Genomic DNA, 21,716 nt, shown 5'->3' on the forward strand with positions numbered 1-21,716 from the left:
GTGTGTGTTGATCAGGAAGCAAGGCAACTTGTTAGAATTAACGTATAAACTAAGAGTAAATAGGTTATGAAGGAGGGCCTGCTTTTTCTCATCCGAATTTAGTGGAAGCTATATTGGATTTTATCTTGGATCCTTTCCAGAGAACATTTTCTAGGCTTCTTCTGAATAAAGTATATTAACATCTTAGGAAGGTGAAATTTTGCATAGAGGTTAAGGGACCTTTGGAGCTAAACTCTGTGGCTTTAAATCCTGTGAATTTGGATGAGTCACTTACTCTTTGCTTCCCTCTCCTTACCCCTAAAGTGGGCATGGTAATAATATCACTGTGTAGGATGTTTATGAAGATCAGTCAAGCGAATCCTGTTCAAGTCAAATTCATTAAGCCGGGAGAACATTTCGGGAGCTAAAATTCTATGAATTAATCACTTGCAATTCAGAAACAATGTTGATTACCTTTGTAGGATAGCCTATGAAAACTTTCTTAATCGACACTGTTGCTGAATTACAGAACGTGCACTAGGATACAGTTTAACAGTTGCTCGGTGGTGCCGTTGATTCCCGAGTGTGTGTTTGAGGTTGCAGTTTGCCGCCTAGGGGACATTTCTTTATCACAGAGGTCACAGAACCACCGACTCCTTCCAGTAGCCTGTGGAAGGGGAGGTTAAGAATCATGCTGGGCTTCACACTGGACATGAACACTGAGGCTTTGCAGCAGTCAGCCCCAATGAGGATCTGGGCCCCGGGGGTTGCACATACTGTTCACTTTTGTAAATCATAGTTTCCTTACTTATCCCACCTGTGCAGGACAGAGAGGGCTACAGATACTAAAATAAAATAAAATAGTATTTGACAGAAAGAATAAAAAGAAAATACAATCAAAGCTGTGGGCAGGGAGCACAAAGGAGAATCTACCTCTTTGCGGGCCACCTGGAGGAGGGGGTGATCATGCTGTGTTTTGAAATGTTGTAGAAGTTAGACGGGGGGGGTGGCATAAAATCAAGAACTATTTGGGAGGTAAAACTGATGGTGCTCAGTGCCTGCTGTCGGCAGCAGAGAGGAAAGCAATTCCCAGGTTGCCACGAAATTTTGGGGTTAATGGGGGGAGAGAGAAATCCCCCCTCCCCCACCCCAGGCAATGTGCGGTTTCTATGAGGTGGTGTTATGTGATGGGCCAGCACACGGCAGGATCTCAACAAATGGTGGTTTATTTTCTCCTTGGAAGCGTCAGTTCTAAATTTATTATTGTGTGGAAATAAAATGAAGACATCGGGTTTATGAAATGGCGAGGTTTTCTGTTGAAATTTGGGTGGATTGCTGCTGAGCTGCCTTTGGCGAATAAAGCAAGGCTGTGCTGAAGTCGTCCTCAGCAGTGATTTAGCTTGGGCTAAGCCATTTTTTAAGTGGCCACACTGGCTGGCTGACAAGTCCATTGGCATGAGGAGACTGGGGGAAATGGTAAGAAGCAAACATTGTATCTGATGGTACAGCTTCTTTAGCCTTTTGGGGGAAGGTTGAAAGCAGAGGTTTCTGCTTTTTGTTTCTGTCCTGGGCAACCCTCTCTCCCTGAGGCTTCCTTTGCCTGAGGATTATCAGCAGTAGGGGGTTCTTGGCAACACTTTTAGGGCCCCAGCTCCTCTGAGAGCACTGGTCTCCCTCCCCACCCTCATCACCATTTTTCTGGGGCTGCTCTGTGTTCGCTGAGCCTCCTGCTTCCTTCAGATCCCAGCATTGAGGACTGCCTTTAGCACGGCCCAGATATCTATTAGTGGAGAGGTCCGTGTGAAGGCTTCTCTCTCCTCCCGGGGCATTTGAACCCCAGAATCCCAGGGATTCAGGACATAGAACTGCCCGCAGGCAGGTCCCTCTGGTCCCTCTCTCAAGCCCGCCCAGGGCTGACAGGGCTGCCTGCCCAACTGGGAGAGATTTCCTAATTCAGACAAGCTGGCTGGTTCACATTTGCAGGTGCAAGGCTGGGCCGCGGGGGGGGGGGGCGGTGAGCTCCTGGCGCTTTGGCACAGACACCGCCTCTAAGGAGAGGGGTGGGTGGGGGCCGGGAGGGGGAAACTCAATCACAGTGCAGGAGGAGGGGGGAGGAGGCTTTTAGTCAAAGTGCCAGTCACCGGGGGCAGCGGATAGCATCACCTGCCTGGTCTGGTTACATCCCCCTGCCTCCCCCTAAGCACTCCTGAGAAGCCGGCGGATACCAGAGAAGGTGGTCTCAGGGAGCAGGGCAGGCAGGGGTGGCTGGGACACAGGGGAGGGAGGAAGAGGGAAGGGGTACAGTAGGACTGACTCCAGAGACAGCGTTTTGTAGTCTTGCTTCAACTCATTCCCTTGAACAGAGATGGAATGGCTTGCTTCACGGGAAACTGGTGACACCCGAGGAATGAGCCATGTCTTTGAAGGACATAAGGTTCTCTTTCTTCTGGGACAGATCATGCCCATTTTTGTGGCTTCCCGCCCCCCCCCGTCCCCTCCCCGCCCATGTCTCAGCTACCCCAGTCGTTGCTCACATTTGGCTTGCCCTTGCTAGAAAACGTGTGGGATCTTCTCTTTCCTTCAGTCAGCCGCTGGTTACTGAGGGCATCTGAGAGCCAAGCTCCGGCCGCAGGCAGCGCACCGAACCCTGTTGCAAACCCCTCTCCCCTGGGTGGCGAAGGAGAGGGGGGCTTTGGGGTTCTGGGTGAGTCTGTTGAATTCTCTGTTCATGGATGTGGAACTAAAGCAAAATGCCTCTTACTGTCCATGGGGTCATCTTTCCCTAAAAAGGAGGCTTTTTTTTTCTTTTTGAAATGGAGTGTTTTCTGCAGGCCTAGTGCTGATTAAATGCTTTATATGCATGATCTCATTGATCCTCACTGTAATCCTACGAGATGAGCATTGCTTTTCATCTACCATTTTGCAGATAAGGAAACTGAGGGCTAGAGAGTTTAAGTCACAGGCATAAGGTAAGTGGTGTAGCTGAGGTGTGAGCCTAGCTTTTTGACTCCCAAGCCCCTTGACATGAAAGTGTCATCGAGTTAGTATTTGGTATCTGTCACCAGTTGTGACAAGTCCCCATGGCCCCTTCTTCATTCAGGCATCTTCCTAAAGTAGCTCCACCATCTGCCGGGGCTGGGGACGGAAATGTGTAAGGGGAAGGCTCTGTGCCCGAGGAACGTAAGCTTCTGGCAGGGAGCTGAACCCAGCACTACGACCGTGGAAAACCCCAGTGCTATAGGAACACGGAAGAAAGAATGTTGACGGCCCAGGCCTATGAGTCAGGGTGGTTCAAGGAACCTTCCAGAGAGTCACAGCATGGCCAAAGGCCCTGCAGGGGGCCGGGAGGCAGTCTGTATGGGGGGATCTGGGGTGGGCTGCATGGAGCCCAATCAAGAAGGGCCCCCCCTTTTGCCAGGATGGGGGTTTGACTTTAACAAGTGCTCTGTGGGGTTTTAGGTGTGGAGGGGATTAGATCACATAGGTGTGTGTGGCTTACCTCACTGGATAGGCCCTTCTATTTCCAGACATCTGTGTGAGTACTCCTCTCTCCAACCTTAATCTCTTTCCAGGTGATTTTTCTTCCTAGTCTCTAAGTTGGCAGTTTCCTCCAAGGAGAGAAAGACATGCCCCGGTAGCTCCACACCTGCGCGGGGGTGCATGGGCTGCTGAGGAAGGAGAGCCTGGGCAACCGTCAGGCTGACTCAAGCCTGCAGGGCTGATAAAGCGCAGAGGCTTCTGAAGAGTTCTGGGTGAGGTCTCCTTGGCCACACCTGAAAATGTTTCATTTTCCATGCAGGGAGGGTTGTTTGTCCCCCCCCCCCACCATTTAAAAAATGCCACATGTTGAGAAAATTTAATTCAGGCCAGGGAAGAGCTTGGAGATGAAATCTCAAGGCTTTGCCTAAGGATTTGTCCGCATGGTTTCTACGAGACAAACCATTATAATTATGTATGGAAACCATCTGGGGAGCCTTGGAAATTCTCTTCACCATGTGCCCCATTAAACAGGGGAGGCACCAGGGCTGCCCTGATCAGAAATGAAAATTATCAAACATCATGTGCAATTTTGACAATTATTTTGAATGATTTGTGTTGTTCCTTCAGTGGCACCCACAATCCTTGTGGCTATGTGGACTTTGAGTCAGTTGGACCCAGTTTTCTCAACCATGACCTGATTGGCATGTGGGGTGGATCATTCCTTGTTGCAGGGGCTGTCTTGTGGATTGTAGGATGTTTAACGGCATCCCTGGCCTCCACCCACTAGCCACTGGTAGCAGCGCCCCAGCCATGATGATGAAAAGTATCTCCACACATTGCCGGTGTTCCCCAGGGAACAAAGTCACCCTGGTTTGAGAACCACTAGTTTCACCTAGATTCTAAACCTAGCCACTTTACTTCTCAGTTGCATGGTCTTTGGCAAGTTAGCAAAACCCCAAGAAGCCCCAGTTCACCCTCTTGAAAACTGGTGATCAGTGTGTCTGCCTTTCAGGGTTGCTGTGAGTTAATGCTTGTCAAATGCTGACCACTTCACTCAATTCTCAGGAACTCCAGGTCTATCTTCCCCACCCCCAACCCATGGTGTAGGAACGCTTTCCGTCATGCATATAGGGCCTCCGAAGCCTATGTACAATGAAATGGCCAGATAGAGCTATGTAAAATACAAAAGAGTGGACTCCCTCTTGACAAGCAAATAATTTGCTGGGTGAATCTACTCTTTGTGTTTCTAAGGCTGAGTGTCCCATTGGAAGCGGGCCACCGTAAGCTGCCCACTGGCCCTGGTCTGCTCTAAGTTGATTTGCACACTCCTAGTTGCTGCCATCCTCATTCTTCCTTGTCTACTTTCCACAGATTCAGTGCCAGAAGGTATTTTTTTTTTTTCTTCTTCTTTGGAACCTTGCTCTCTATGTCCTTCCTTCCCTGCCCCCTCTGGCTTGCACAGTGCACAAACAGTTAAGGGCATTCAGCTAGGCTGCCTCCCCAGTCCTGGTAGACTACCTTGGAGGGACTGAATGAAATTGATAGGACTAACATTACATCGCTCAAATCCCCAAAGAAAGAGTAGCTGGGCGGCGAGAAGAATGACCGCAGAGAAAACAGCTGTGAAGGGCAGCTCTTGGTTTATCTTTCATGGAAAGAGAGACATAATGAATTCTAAATGAAGACAACGAGAAACAGAGTAGTTTATTGGTCTGGCAGGACTTCTGCAGCCCAAGCGGACGCGTTAGGAGTTCTGACTGCCGTCTCCCTTGCACGGAGTCCTGGGACCCTCTGTGGGGCCCGGCCATGTTCAGGGAAGCCTGTTTGCCGATCTCGCAGAAGAAGGCCATAGAAAGGCCTGGGAGTCTGCCTGGTGGCGGTGCTGGCATGGCCGGCTCAGGCCATCTGTGGAGGGTGGGCCCCACGTACGCAGGGTCTGCTTGCAGGCTAGTCCCATACATGGGGATCCACTACTCGGGATCTGGCCTCAGAGGACCACGCAGGCCTCCTCTGGCTCCTTTACTATAGCTCTTCCCCCCTTCCCTGTGTGTGCCTCTGTTTCTCTCCAAAGCCTGGTGTCTGCAAGGCTCTGTAAAGGAGGTCATGAATTTGAGAAGGGGTTGGACTTGGTTGGCCAACTGACCCTGATTTGAAACTTGGCTCATTTACCTTTTCAGTAGGAGACCCTCAGCAAGTTACTTCATCTTCTGGAGACTCAGTTTCTTAATCTTTAAAACGGGGGCAAAATAGCAGATAACACCTGGGAGAGTTTTCGTAAGTTTCAGGCATAAGGCACATGGAGTCTAGCCCACTATAGCTCAGTGCACTGGCCCAGGGAAGGAAGCTACTATTATTATTGGCCAGTGAGAAGTAAGGCTCCGTGCGTGGAACAGACTCGAGGGTTGTCACCGGGCCAGAGTGGGGACACGCGTCCGTGTGTGCTGATTTGAGAACTGTGCTCTTTCTGTCAGACTGCAGCTGATAAACTTTAGGACACAAAAGCACCAAGCAAATGGGCCCATTGTGATGAGAACACAGTGACATCGTAGAATGAGGTTTCTGCATCCCCACCCCTTATATGGACGGATCACCACCAGTAGCCTACTTTATTCCAGTTTCTCGGCACCTGGTCAGGTAGCAGCTCGTATGGAGGCTGAGAGTGTTTCTTCCATCAGCCCTCGGGAAGCATCCTCGGGTTGGGGACATCATTGGTGAGAGAGAGAAGATCCTTCACCAAGGCAAATTGGCTCACATATAAATGGTGCATTTGATAGGTGGTAAAAGCTAAAAACCACATCATTAAAATTGCATGAAATTAATGATCCACCTTGGGTCATGAAAGAGTTGAGGAAAGTAAGTTTCAAAGGTGATTGAAAACCATTGTTTTGTCTCCAACAACCCTTCCATTGCTTTAAGGTTCTTGGACCTGAACAGGCATGGGGGTGGGGGAAGGAGGTGATTGCTGGAGGTGGTGGGACCCAATAGCAGTGAATGTTAACGGGGACAGTGGGACCTGTAGGGTGTGGGGTCAAAGCCTGTGGCTGGGCAGAGGGATTGTGGTGTAGCCTGGGAGAAAGAATATGAGCTTAGGAGCTACAAACTTGCATGGATTGTAGAACTTTGACTCTGCTACTTGAGGGGTGGGTGGCTTTGCTCTGTAGCTCGACCTCTTTGAGCCTCAGTGCTCTTATCTGCAGAATGGGAAAGCAGCACCCATCTTCAGGACTGCTGGAGGAATGGGGTGAGACTGTAGGGGGCTGGGAGAGTGCCTGGCGGGAAGCAGGCTGGGGTACAGTGAGTGAGGATCATGGCAGCTCAGGATGGAATCAGATGCCTTGATGTTGCCTGGCCCTTCCCTTCCCCGTGAGGCAATGGGCACTGTAACAACCTTACAGTTGTTACTTATGGGGTCCTGTGAAAGGGGTAGGTAAAGGGTTCTCTGGGAGCTGGTCTTTCAGGTGTAGGAAGATAGTTGTTTTGGATATCTTGGGGACCCAAGCCTCCATTTTATCTGGCCTCTGCTTGCATCTGTAAATGCTCCCTCGCTCCCTCCTTAGATGTGCTGGTCTTCAGTCTTCCTGGGACATATTAAGCTTCTTCTTGCCCCGGTGTCTTTGCACTTAGGAACCTCTCTGTCTGGAGCAGTCTGTCTTGGATCCACGTATATATTTGACTCTTTAGGCTCCAGCCTGCCACCTCCTCAGGGTGTCCTCCTTGACGATAGGGCTTAAAGTAGCCTCCGCTCTCACCCAACCCCACACCCCCCTTCACTTTGTTGCATCACCTGTTTAATTTTCTCTCTCACCACTTTAGGAAATGTCTTGTTTATTCATTTGACTCTTCCCTTAGCTAGATTTTGAGCTGTGTGAGCTGGGATTTTGTCTGTCTTTTCCATCCATTTGTCTCTAATGCCATTGTTGAAGAAATGAGCGATGAGAAGCATGAATGGTGTAGCCAGTGGCTTGTCATGCCTTGGCTGTTGAGTGGCCCCTCCCTGGGCACTGGTTTCTTCCCTTCCATGGGAGGGAAGCAAGGAGGGTAGCGTCACAGTTCAGCGGTAGGCATGCGCTAGACCCTGGGTGGGGAGGTGTGGCAATGACTGATGGGGGATAGGGAGAGAAGTGTGTGTATTCCTTTCCTGCCTGGATCCAAGAGGCTTAATATCCTGCCATACTAGAGTCCAAGTCTGTTCTCTGACTTGAGCAACGAGATGGGCCAAGGGGAGAGGAGAGTCAAGGGCCACAGTAGGCTGCTTTCCCTGAGTAGAACTGCCAGATGTAACGAATGAAAATGTAGGACATGTGTTCAAATTTGAATTTCAGATAAGTAACAAGTAATTTTTTATTACAAGTATGTCCCAAATACTGCGTCCTCCTACTAAAAACCATTCATTGTGTGTCTGAAATTCCAATTTGACTGGGCGTCCTATATTTTATCTGGCAACGTTACGGAGGAGTCTCAAAAGACGTTTCAGTGTCTTCTTGCTCAAATGCACTGAAAGGGGATACTCCCTGGGTTACCTCAAGGACATTTTCCAGTAGTAGCCATGGGGCATTCTTTTGGGCAAGTAGCTCCAGGGCCAAGCCCTGACATGGAGCCCTCCAAAATGGCTAGCTGTGAGGGGGAACGCCTTCTAGGAGCTGTGAGCTCTGCAGCTTTCTTTCTAGGAATTGCCTACTTGGGGTGTTATGTCAACTCTCCTTCCCCCGGAGCGTGTGACCATCACATTCTTGCTCTTGCGATGCTGTGTGGCATCTGCCGCCATGCCTCCTCATGAAGCCCTGGTTCTCGTGTTCATCAGATGTTCTTCTTGCCACTCTCCCCAGAATGGACCTTATAAATTTGACTCAAGGTTTGTGTTTCATATTTAGATGGCTTCCTAAGGGGAGAGGAGGAACGGAATCAGCCCGGACTTGGTCACCTTCATCTCCACTCTGAGCCTGGGCCTCTGCATTCCCATCCAGCTCTCCAGTGCCTTCACCCAAACCACCTTTGTGCTCACAGGTTTTCCCGTGGTTAGCCCTCAAGGGCTGTGGGGCTTTATGGAGAGAGCCATGTTGGCCAATGCTGTGGAATGGAGTTAATCTGGCAGAGAAGAATATAACTGTTGTCTGATTGTGGTGTGGTTCTTTGCCCAGTTCCAGGTGGGGTAGAAATGTTAGCAGGTTCCCCTCTGGCAGCCAGAGTCATTTTCTAAGGCTGGTGTTTGCTGCCTTGGCAGACCCAGTTCCCACTAGGAGAGAGCTGGAGACCTTAAGTCTGGGTGGCTGGCCGTTCTGTGTCTCAGGAGGTCACATTACCTCCCAGCCTTGGGGTCGCAGGCTTTGGGTTTGGTCAGCCTGGAGTCCACATCTTGGTCGTGCAAACTGCTAATGGTGAAAGTAGCCCCTCCACAGGCAACCTAGCTTACGCTGCATATTCTAAGAGCTAAGATCTCATCTAGTGAAAAATATCCATCCCAGGAATTCTCAGTAAATTTTTATTACTTAAACTGAAAAAAAAATCCTTAATGTTTTATTCCTCTGAACAACTCCCATGACTGGGACCAGCTATGTAATTTTTGGGGGCCAGTGCAAATGAAAATATGGGCCCCATGTTAAAAAAAGTATTAATGATTTCAGGGTGCCTGGGTTGCTCAGTTTGTTGAGCCTCGACTCTTTTTTGTTTTTAAAAGATTTTATTTATTTATTTATTTGAGAGAAAGAGGGAGAGCACGTACACTAGTTGGGGGAGGGGCGGAGGGAAAGAGAGAAGCCGACCCCCCTCAAGCAGAGAGCCCCACATGGGACTCGATCCCAGGACCCCAAGATGGTGACCTGAGCCAAAGGCAGATACTCAACTGACTGAGCCACCCAGGTGCCTTGAGTCTCTGACTCTTGATCTCAGCTCAGGTCTTGATCTCAGGGTCGTGGGTTCGAGCCCTATGTTGGGCTCTACACTGGGCATGGAGCCTACTTAAAAAAAAAAAGTATTAATAATTTTAAGACAGTGACAACAGAGCATGAAGCCAACAGTGGGGCCTTCTGAGAGTGGCACCCTGAGTGACTGACTGTGTCGCGTGCCCGTGGAGTTTGCTGTAGTCAGGACCACTTTAGAGCACTTCAAGCTCATATGCCTCTTTGTGTTCCTGAATACTGTGAGTCACTTTATTTTCAAATGTAATAACCTCTCCCAGTTTGATTGCTTGGGAAGGGTGTGTGTCCCTTTCCCATAGATGGGTGCTTGGCTAATACTCATTCAACAGGGAACAACAGGTAAGATTGATGTGTTATGGACAGAGGTGTGAGAGTCCCAGGCTTCTCTCTGCTGATTAGTCCTTCATGTTTCTTTCTGTATCAGATGTTCGGTATTAACAAAGAGAGCCCTGGTTCAACATTTCATGCCTTGTCTTTGTTTGCACAGCGGGAGCGATTTACCTTGGTTAAATGGCACCATCATTCTCTTGTCATTTTCCTTGCAGGATAAGAAGGGGCAGCTCAGGCTTGGTATCACTGGTGCAAAGAAATAACTCCTGCCCTGTTTGGATGTTCCAGAATTGTTCACATGTTGCCCTCCTGTCATCTGGTCCTAGATCCCTACTCACAGTGGAACAAGTGGAACAAGACATTGGATCTTCTAATTGACCAGGAACTGAGCATCAGAACAGTGTTGAGGAGCAGAGTGATGTTTCCTGGCAGCTCTGTGTATGTACGCATGTACACATGTGGACAGAATGCTCCCTGCTACCAGTTCTCATTCGGACTGAACATTTTCAGGGCAACACCAGATAGTTGCCTGACCTTGCTGTGAGAGAGTGGCCTTCTCTATACCTGGTGAAGTTCTTCCTAATAGGAGGGCTCCAGGACCAATCTTGGAGGAAGGGAAGTGAGCTGTCAAGAACTTTAAGGGGCAAGGCGGTCTAGACCCCTAGGATGATGGGAATGGATGACATCCAGAGTTCATCCTGCCTTTGGTTCTTAACGTGTCTCAGAACCCTGTGGAGAGAGTTTTCCAGAAACAGGTGCCAAGGCCCCAGCCCCAGAAGTGCTAGACTCAAGGTATCTAGAATAACATTTGGCTTGAGAATTTGACAATATTTTCAGGAGATTCTGAATCTTATACTTAATTAAGTCCTTCTGGACTAGTGTACCCTCTACATGTTAGATAGAAGAGAGGTAGGAGTTGGAATCATACCCTCCCAAATTCAGGGGTTGATTTTAGTTAGGGATAAAAATAGCATTCAAAATTTGAGGATTTTTAAAATAATAAAATCCTGTCAATGCAAATGGTAATGGTCCCAAGCTTTGGGCTCCTTTAACAATTTTCCAGCATAATTGGTAAAGAGAATTAACTAACATCATACATTTAGTCAGTGTGAGAAATAGGACTAGAACCTGAGTTACCTGAATCCCGAAGCAGTTTTTCTTTCCAGTATGTTCTCTTGTCTTCTGCTTTGCTTAGACCTAGGTCTATCTGGTCAATGAAATGAATTGATTAACTCCAGTGATATCAATACTATCTTTCTTAATGAGCAGCTTGATGCTTATACCTTCAAAGATAATATTTACTTTGTTTAGGAGTTTAGATTTATCTTCATTTTTTCCTTATTATGGAGAGTCAGAATTCAGCACTCACAGGGCTCAGATGGTCCATTTTCTGGGGAACAGAAGGCACAATTCTCCAAAACACAGTTGGTGAGATTCTCCTTACTTTGTGTGTTGGTTGTCTTTCTAGGCCCTAGTGGACACTGCAGCCCATCTTCCTGGTAATGGCATCATGATTATAATTATTACCACTCTGTGTAGCCCAAATATGTGTGACTTCTTAAGTAAAAGTAACATTTTCTGATTCTTTAAAAATGCTCTGTTTTAGCCACGTTTGCACACTTATACTTTTTTGTATGTCTTCAATTAAACACTGAAAATGTCCTTTGCCCTGAAGGACAAATTGGGCTAAAGGCCCTATTATGAACACAGCCATCTTTGGAGGGAAACAGTCCAAGTTGTGATTAAATGCAATTTGGTGCTAAAGAATAATTAGCCTCGGTGGCCTATCAGCCAGCGGGCCCTCTCACCCAATTACTTCTTCACTGCATCCCGAGTACCTGATCCATCACGCCTCCTGGCTTAGCGAGAGCTGGAATAGCACCCTCCTAAGCACAGAGATCAATTTTTAGATAGGATCAAAATAAACATCCATAATTTGAGGATTTTCTAAAAAATAAAATCCTATCAAGGCAGATGGAGATGGAGACAAGTTTGAGTTCATGTAATCATTTTCCAGCAGTGACAAATGGGCTTTAGGTGCAAGTCAGCAGAAGACTTATTCCTGAAATAGGCATTGCGTTATGGTTCGAGGTGTCTACAAACCCAGTGAGCCTGGTTTGGTAGCACCTGCCAGGACAGAACAGCCCCCCTCCCCTGCCGTCTGCTCTGATTCCTCAGCCCACGGTCTCCACCATCCAAGGGGCCATTCCATATCAGGCCCTGTACTAGATGCTTGGCGTGTTTTATTTCATTTAATTCATGCAACCACTCTATGAGAAAAGTACGGTTATTACCATTTTACACACGGGGAACCCGTGTGTAAAGCTAGTACATGGCTACAAAGCTAGTAAATGGCTAGCTTACCAATCCGCATAACATTTGTCAAAAGAAGTGCTGGATAACAGAATATAGCTGCATCAATGTAAACTCCAGAAGGGGCAAGAAAAACAGTTCACTGATTGCGCTGCTTTTGCTCCATCAGTAGCATCCGTAGAAAGGAACAGCATGGAACAGCATATGCATCTGTGTCTGTGTCGAGAGCAGCTACGTCTTAAAGGGACGGCCGTCCCCCTCCCCTCTCCAAAATAATGAAGTTTACATCCCTTAGATACACAGGGCTTGGGGAGGAGTTAAATTGCTGTTTGTATCATAAAGGAACTAAAATATTTTACAACCAGGCTGGAATGAATACTTTCAATTACAGATTACTTGAAAGCAGAGACAAAGGGAGGGGAAATGTTTTGTCATCTGACTAAAATACCCCTGTTTGCAATTTACTATATTTTCCTGTAATTCTTTCCTCTATTATATGTATTAGTTATCTATTGCTCCATAACAGATTGTCCTAAATTTAGTGGCTTAAAATAACAGCCACTGACAACTGCCATAATGTGAGGATTTTTTGAAAAAATAAAGTCCTATGGAGGCAGATGGAGATGGACACAGGTTTTGAGTTCATGTAACCATTTCCCATGAGAGACACATGAGCTCTAGGTGCAAGTCAGAAGAAGAATTTTTCATAGAGTTTCTGCTGGAGGAGCCTCCCAGAGTGATTTAGTGGGGGGTGGGGGTGGGGCTTGGGCAGCCTCTCTCCTGATGCCACCGCCAAGCTGTTGGCCGGGGCTGCAACCATTTCAAGGCTCAAATGGGGGAAGGATCTGCTTCTGAGCTTAGGCATGTGGTTGTTGGCTGGCCTCTGTCTCTCACCATGTGGGCCTCTCTGTAGGCTGCCTCGGTGTCCCCACATAGCAGGTGTCTTCTATTTCTGCAGGGCAGCCTTTTGGCGTGGCTTCCTCCAGAGTGAGTGATGAGAGGCAGAAAGTGTGGGGACTGAACTCCACATGGAAACCGCAGGTAGACTTAGCGTTACGTTCCACCACCTTTACCACGTTGTGCTCATGACAAGCAAGTCACTGAGCGCTACTCACACTCCAGGAAAGAGGCCTTACACTCCATTCCCTAAAAGGAAGGAGTAGCAAAGGTGTGGGTATACCTTGAAAATCAGTACGCTGTATTTTTAAAATATGTACTGTTGTAGTACATATACAGTTACTTTTTATCTTTTTTCTTTTAACATAATAAACTTTTTCATAGCTGCATACTACACCATAAAGTGGATTTTCATGATTTTCCCCAATATATACTTCTACATATATACATACATTCTTAGGTTGTTTTCTAAAGTCTATTGCTGGAAGTGATGCTGGATGCACATTTTTGGTCATTGTTCTTTGCATTATTTCACTGGGATAGATCTCTACACATGTGACAACAGGGTCAAGCATATGGATATCTTTTAGGATTTTTTTTATACCTATTGCTATTTCTCTTTTGCAAACGGTTGGACCAACTTAAAGTCCCACCTGACATATAACAGATCTGCTGTAGCAGTTAAAAATCATGTTGCAAGTCTTGCAGGGACATATACACCATATGCAATGAGTCCTTTACCCCGGAAGAAGGGTGCTGGCTGTTCCTTCACTATCCTGGGCCTCACAGGCAGATACTGACCTGATTAACAAAAAGGGTCATGTTTTTCACTAGGATTATAATAAGCAGGTAGGCCTGGCTGAATAAAATTATAGCAATAATACAATATAGTGTTACCTCCATGTACAGATCAAAAATTTATTCTTCATTTCAATGGGAAATTATTTTTTATTATTATTTTTATTATTTATTTATTTTTAAAAAGATTTTATTTATTTATTTGACAGAGAGAGACACAGCGAGAGAGGGAACACAAGCAGGGGGAGTGGGAGTGGGAGAAGCAGGCTTCCCGCGGAGCCGGGAGCCCGATGCGGGGCTTGATCCCAGGACCCTGGGATCAGGACCTGAGCTGAAGGCAGACGCTTAACGACTAAGCCACCCAGGCGCCCCAATTATTATTTTTAAAGGTTTTGTTTTTAAGTAGTCTCTACACCCAACGTGGGGCTCAGACTTACAGCCCCAAGATCAAGAGTCACATGCGCCACCAACTGTACCAGCCAGGTGCCCCCTCAGTGGAAAATATAAAAAATTTATTGCTGAGGTGGTCAAACTGAAGTTATTTTTTCAAATATTTCCTTGCCAAATTGTAGTCCTATTATGTAAAGAGTTGTTTGAATTGCTTAGTTCTTAAAAATAATTGTATGATAACGACAACATCATTACAACTTAGTTCTTTTCGCTAATGTCGCAGCTTTATTGACTTGTAATTCACTATCACACAATTCATTTTCTTTGCACATTCACAGAGTTACGGACACATAATCACAGATCATTTTCATGACCCTAAACAGAAACCCAGTACCCATTTGCAGTGTGACTTAATTCCTTTATTTTAAAAAGAAATCCTCACAAATACTTTCTTTTTGTGGGTGCTGAAATAGTTTTTGGGTGTCTTTTGTGATCTGATTACAAATATGGGGAGAGAGTGACTTGCCCAACACTCCGAAAAAGCTATTGTCAGATACAGGAACAAAAGTCAAACCTCTGAAGCTGATGCCATCAGTCCTGGCTTAAAGAGACAAGCCCTTTCCTTCCAAGATTTTGCTCACACTGGGGAGTTAAAGACTTTTATTTTCTTTAAATCTCTCTGAGGATGTATGTTTCAATACATTCTGTGTATCCTGGCAAACGTCTTGATGAAATCTTTAATAGGAATTCAGGCCACATGCTGAAAAAGAGTTGTAGTCAATCAGCGATACTCCTGGCATCTCTTTACAGGCCATAATTCAAGTGCATTTTTAACAATCGTTTTCTCTTAAATAGGCAATGCTGGTGACTTCACTTTTAGGTCAATGAAATCACTGCCTCCTGGTGTCAATAGCAAAATAATGAAAAAAGAACCCATTTTGCCCACAAACAGAATGGAATGTCAGCTTGTGACCCAGGGCCTCTAGGGTGTAATTCACTTCCTCCAAAAGCAGAGGACACCAATTTCCTCCCTAGGAGGTCAGTGGCGAGAGGTGTAGGGTTACCATGGAGTCTAGATTCCAAGAGAAGTTTGAAATGTAATTGCCCTGCTGGTTTTGTTTAGCTACAAGGTTACTGTTAGGCACAGGGCAGTAATGAGGAAATAATAGCTGGAATGGGCCTGAGTTGACCCATGCAGAGAAGGATGAACTTTTTTTTTCTTTAATACAGGAGGGTGGTCATTATAGATTGCCCTTTCTTCCAAATCCGTTTGGCGCTGGTGGTCAACTGAATGAGACAAGGATTCTTAGGTCAGTCCATTTTCCTGAATCATGAAACATAAATCAAAGCCGAGCATGAAAACTTCAGACTGTGACTCTGCAAATGGGAATGAGAGCTTCCCCTTTGGCCCTTGGGCAGATGCCTGCTTATTTGTATTCAGTGATTGAATTGGGGTCCTGGTGACATAAGCTGTGCGGACTTGGCAGCAGTAAATAATTCTAATGAGAAGCCTGCTGTAGAGCCCAAAGATATAGATATTTCCATAATGTAAGTCAATAAGCCAAGGGGGATAGACCCTTTATAGCGGGCTGAGGACACCCACACAACATCAAATATTGCTGCCTGTGGTTCCTTCTAGAGGAGAGAAAGCAGAAACCCCCCTTATACTGATTCTTCACCTGCACTTGAACCCACATTGAAACACCTGAAAATTTTGATAAAAATATCTTCCCCCTAGTCTCAAAATAGAAATGCAGATTTTGAAAGCCAGACAGTTTTTAAAAATGAATTCTTCTGGAAAAACAGCTCTTGTCAAAGCAAAATGTCTGTGTTTAAGGCATCTAGAAGCGCTGCAGAATCTTACCTCCCCTCTAAAAGGTCGCCGGATTCTCTCTCTTACGCATTTAGACTTTTGTTCATGGTGGCCGGTCCAATCTAAGGTGAAAATCTTGAATTTCTGGGAAGACTTGGTGAAATTTCAAAGTATTCTTATTATTGTCTCTATGCAAGAAAATCTGTGTGCTCATATTCCTTTGTTTAATCTCTCATTCAGATTTTTAAAAATAAAAAAATCAGCATCTAGCATTTTCTGAATAATGGAGACATTTCAGGCATATGAAGTCTGCATCTTCTATTGTAGAAATTATTTTGATCAGGAAATAGCCCTTTTGGTGAATGCAGTTTGATACTAATAATACCAGCTCTGCTCAGTTCAAAATGCTATTTTGAAGAGCAAAGGATAACATTTGCAAAGTGTTAGACCATGGTCAGTGTTTTCCTCTGTTATTAATCTTTATACTGTTAAGGTACACGCTGTGAAATGTGTTCTCCTGCTGTCCTAAAGTTTTTTATGAAACTTTAGTATTTTGGAAGAAGAGCCATTTGTGATGTCTTCAAGTATCTTCTGAGCAATCTTTGAGGGTTCAGCAAAGATATTTAGACTAGTAGGTTCAGTCTTGCTTTTTATCTTTTACTTGCTATCATAATGGATGGGAACAGCACACCCTCCCCCAGTGTGTGTGTTGCCCTGTTGAGTGCCTGAGAGATTCAGGAGCATTGTTACTATTCCCCTGACGCCTCCTCTCTGGGGCTGTGATATTAACGAAAATGTGCAATTTTGTTGTGGCCAGCAGCTAAGTGGCCAAGTACTGGTGAAACAGAAGGACATCTGAGAAATATTTGGCACATCCCAATGGTCTTTTCAACTAGCCCAAGATGGCAGAACTCCGTCTAGCAGGATGGAGTTGGAGGTCTCCACAGCAACTCTTCAAACCTCTCTCCAAGTGAAGGTTGAGCTTGACTTTGATCTTGGAATGCTGCATGTCATTTGTCAGTGCCTTTCTATGACCACTGAACTCAGTTCACCCCCTCAGCTTGGCTCTTGCCTCTCAGCCCAGATGTGATGTGTTGGCTACTCTCTGTGTGAACTCTTGGGGGTGGGCCTGCTTTTTTTTTTTCTGGCTTCATGGGCTGCATACTGCAATTCATGCCTAATTTACTGACCTCGGTCAGGAAAGCACACGTCTTTGCTTGGATTTACCTAATAATAGTCAAGCCCACTGGTTTACTTTAAGCTGATAGGCCTAATGTAGAGAAACTGGGTGTAATAACATAGAAGCAAAGAGAAAGGGTTATTGATCCGTCAGGAATGGGGAAGTTCAGCAGGCAAGCTTGGGTTGCTTTAAAGGGCAGTTAAGGGGGCACCTGGGTCGCTCTGTTGCCTAAGTATCTGACTCTTGATTTTGGCTCAGGTCGTGATCTCAGGGTTGAGGGATCGAGCCCCGCGTTGGGCTCTGCGCTCAGCGTGGAGTCTGCTTCAGATTCTCTCTCCCTCTTCCTGCCATCACGCGCTCTCTCTCAAATAAATAAATACAATCTTAAAAAGAAATAAAAAAAATACAGGGCAGTTAGGATTTAGGGATGTAGTATGTATGTATGTGTTATTTTTTAGTTTGGGAGTTGGAGAGGAAGACGTTGGTGATCTGTACAATAAGTTAATTTTCAGCATTGTGGGGATTTAAAAAAAAACAGCTTCTCTGTGCTGCCCATCTAATTCTCAACCTGGGTGTTTCAAATCATACGGAAAGACTGTTACAGGTTAAATCATGTCGCCCCCAAATATGTTGGCATCCTCACCCTTAGTACCTCTGAATGTGATCTCATTTGGAGATAAGGTCTTTACAGAGGCAATCACATGAAGATAAGGTCTTCAGGGGGGACCCTCATGCCATATGACTGGCGTTCTTATGCAAATGGGAAATTTGGACCCAGAGACAGATGCACAGAAGGCAGGTACTATGCAGCAACAGGGAAGGTGGCCATCTACACATCAGGGGAGGAACCAACCATGCGGACACCTTGAATTCAGACTTCCAGCTTCCAGAACCGTAGGAAATCAATGTCTGTTGTTTAAGCTACCCAATCTGTGGTACTTTGTTACGGCAGCCCTAAGACGAAGACCTTTGAAGGGATTTGATGATGGCACCTATAGAAGACTGGAGAATATTGAAAACCTTGGTCTAAATTAATTAAGGTCTTTAAAAAAGAAGGAGGTGGTGCCTGGGTGGCTCAGTTGGTTGGGCGACTGCCTTCGGCTCAGGTCATGATCCTGGGGTCCCGGGATCGAGTCCCGCATTGGGCTCCCTGCTCAGCGGGGAGTCTGCTTCTCCCTCTGACCTTCTTCCCTCTCATGCTCTCTCTCTGTCATTCTCGCTCTCAATAAATAAATAAACATCTTTAAAACAACAACAACAACAGAACAAAAACAGAAAAAAAAGAAGGAGGTGGAATAGATAAAGGAAGTTTGAAAACACGGATTGTTTTTTAAATAAGAGATATCATCTGTTGGGTAGATCAATGAGTCAAGACCAGCCCAAGCAAAACTGCCACTTTGTATAAAGAGAATGACTAAGGTCATAGTAATCCCTTCTGGGACGTGCATTTTTGGAGTTGTTCCAACTGCACCAGTGGGTTTGCTGAGCCTGGGGCTATGTAAGCAAATTCCCTCTTACTTTCTCCCTGGTTCCTGGGTTTTATTCTTTTCCACAGTCCGTTGGAAAACAACAGTTGCAGAGGCATTTTGGAAGAATGCACACTGGGGTGTAGGGCTTCATTCTCATGGTCTAAAGATGCAGCAAAGTGATCAAGAATCCTAAAGAAAATCCATACAGCCTAGCTTTTATTCTTCAACAAACATTTCTGGAGTGCGTGTTCCGTTCCAGGTGCTGGCCCGGATCTGGGGGCCAATGCATGGTTGACTAAGAAACACACAGTCCCTGCTCACATGGCACTTGGATCCATTATTTCAGAAGCAAGCTTAGACCTGAGCAGCATGGGAGTGGGGCGGGGGGGGGGGACCTCAGGTTTGAGAGGCAAGAAGAGACAGTGTCTTCATAATCTGTGAGTGGTGGCAGGCTGGGGAGCAAGGAATGGAGAAGGTTTGGAAGGCTGGCAAGACAAAGGCCCCTCGCCTGTCTTTGAGTCAGCTCGGGCTCTTCTGAATCCACGCGCTGCCATGATTAGCTTCCCCCTGTAGGAAACTGGCCTCATCTTTAATCAGTTTTGAGTTCTGGAAGAAAGGGATGGGCTTTGAATAGCCACGTCTCTGTTCCCATTGCCGAGTCTTCCCTGTGTGTCAGAAGGAAACGTGTTAGCCCCAAGACTGGAGGAAAAGCAAGTGTTTCTTTGATATATTTCACTTGAAAAGTAAAGTTTACTCATTTGTTTCTAGATTGTTCTCTCCTCCCACCTTAAAGAAAATGAATTTTCGAAAGTGCGTGTGTATTTTTTTTCTTCTTCTGAGCAGCTTTTTATCTTGAAACAAAGACAAGCCCTTAAAAGTGTGTTGCAATATGTACACTCTCAGGCATGGAAATGGAGTCTTGAAGAATCTTGTGGATACTTGTGAGCTTCATGACATCCTGGCTCGGCATTACGTCGTGCCCTACGAAAGCCCAAAGGGGCTAGTTCTCAGCGGAGGGCCCACTATGCAGTTGGACTACCAGCATGGAACTACCCTCAGATTTCTATTTCTCCCTATCTGGGGGTTGCTGGGAAAATCTTCAGAAGCCACCAGGAGGCCCCAGAACCCTCTGGCACTTCTGAAAGGCCTGAAGCTGGGAGCGGCTGAACCCAGACCCCACGACAGGCCTTGGTTTCCCCTGGGCTGTGTGGTACTTGGTCTGAGTCCTCCCCTCACTGCCTCCCCCTTCTCCCCTCCTCTGTTACCTACACATTCGTGCTTCCTAGCAATGCACCTGGGTTGTAAGCATCTGCCTGGCTTAGCTCTTCAAGACTCCTGTTACATTAAACGAGGAGGGTCATGAGACCCAGGTGGCTCAAATAATCCATGGCGGCCTACATAAGCACACCCAAATCTGAGCCCGTAAATGCCTCGATGTTATGAAATCTAAACGCTGAGGACAATTAATCACAAATAACCAATTAGGCTTCAAACTCTAGCCAATCAAATACTTTCTTTTCTTTGTTTCCATAGTTTACTTATTAAAGATTTTATTTATTTATCTGAGAAAGAGAGAAGGAGAGAGCATGAGCAGGGGGAGGGGCAGAGGGAGAGAATCCCAAGCAGACACCCCGCTGAATGCGGAGCCTGACATGGGGCTTGATCCCACAACCCTGAGATCATGACCTGAGCCAAAATCAAGAGCTGGGAGCTCAGCCCACTGAGCCACCGATGCGCCCCCGTTTCCATGCTTTATATGTCTTTTCTCTAGCTCGTGTTTGGGGAGCGCTCCCAACCGCTTCTGGTTGGATGCTGCAGGATTGGAATTGATTTTTGCTAAACAAACTCTTAAAATTTTTTTTTAAATATGCCCCAGTTTATCTTTTAACACCCCTAATCTTAACTTTCTATCTGGAAACTAGAAAATGACAGAATTATCACACCTGCTGGAAACTCCGACAGCAGAAGAGCTAGTGTTTCTGTGGTGCAGCAGCTTTTCACTACCCATTTGGTATATTAAGATGATCTATAAAGGTGAAGGAAGCCAGGGAACTCTTTAAACCTGAGAAAGGAGACTGACTTGATTTTTCATTCATTTGATAGCTGCAGAGGGCCTGTACATTTGCCCAGTTCCGGGCTTGGCGTGCAGATAAATAAGACTCTATTCCTGTCCCGAGACCTTAACCATTTAGTAGAGAAGAGAAAATCCAAGCGATTCTAATCCAGTGCAGCAATGTCCTAGGGCTTCTCCCCAGATGCCGGAGGGACCTGTATGGAGTGGGGGTGGGTGGGATGAGGAGCAATAAACAGGGAGGGATCCACAGAGGAGCTGGTATTGGAGCACAGCGGGGTAAGCCAGCAGTCATGGGCCACTTGAGAAGGGAGTTTCAAGCAGGAAAGAGCAGAAAAAATGTTTGAAGACCTGGAGAGCATGGCATGTCCAGTGAAGTGGAAGGGGTGGGGGGGGGGTGTGGCCGGCAGGGAGGGTATGGTGGAGGTAGGGGCAAGAGCGAGGGCATGAAGGGTAGACTGGGCTCCGATCACGAAGAGCCTTATGTGAAGCTGGAGTTTATCATACAGTTGCTGAACCACGTGGGGGGTCAGGTTTGCATTTTAGGAAAAGCCTGCAGATAGCAGGTTGGCAGTGGATTGGAGCCTGGTGAGCCTGGGACCAGGGAGGTAGCAACAAGGCTATAAAAGTCCCAGCGATTCACGTGTGAGCAACGGGACCTCTGGTAGGTCTGTTCCTCTGATGTCAGGAGCATTTACCCCGTCACACTGAGAACATTGACAGGATGTACTCCACTTACTTAAAGATCGACTGGACCAAATTGTTCAATAAACATGCTAGCGGCTTTCCCGTGTATCTTAACTGTGACTCTCCATCCTCCTGGCTTTGCAGCCCAGAGAAAACAGATGAGTCTTGGGGATCGTGTGTGGCACTGGGGACACAGTCGTGAACGAAATGGACTGCAGCCGCTTTCTTGGAGGAGCGTACATCCTCATGGGGGTGGGGGAAGAACGGAAGTAATCCACATGAGATGCTGGGTAGCAAGGAAGGTGCTGGCCAAAAATACACCGGGGAGGAGAGTAGGGAGTGTCGGGGTGAAGGGGGCTTGCGACCTCAGAAGGCACCAGGACGGCTTCGATGA

At 46.5% G+C, this 21,716-nt stretch overlaps 1 long non-coding RNA gene across 1 annotated transcript in view; it reads left to right on the plus strand.

Moving 5' to 3' along the window:
• LOC112840015 (uncharacterized) overlaps positions 1 to 10,730 on the plus strand; it is a 31,724-nt gene extending 20,994 nt beyond the window's left edge. The window contains exon 3 of the long non-coding RNA XR_012375176.1: positions 9,920 to 10,730. This is a non-coding gene — a long non-coding RNA (uncharacterized lncRNA). The remainder of the gene's footprint in view (positions 1 to 9,919) is intronic.
• Positions 10,731 to 21,716: the final 10,986 nt, after the last annotated feature.

This window comes from Callorhinus ursinus, unplaced genomic scaffold, assembly GCF_003265705.2.
Source record: "Callorhinus ursinus isolate GAN/ISIS: 27379988/994484 unplaced genomic scaffold, GSC_fseal_2.0 scaffold45, whole genome shotgun sequence".
In the NCBI taxonomy this organism is placed as follows: domain Eukaryota; kingdom Metazoa; phylum Chordata; class Mammalia; order Carnivora; family Otariidae; genus Callorhinus; species Callorhinus ursinus.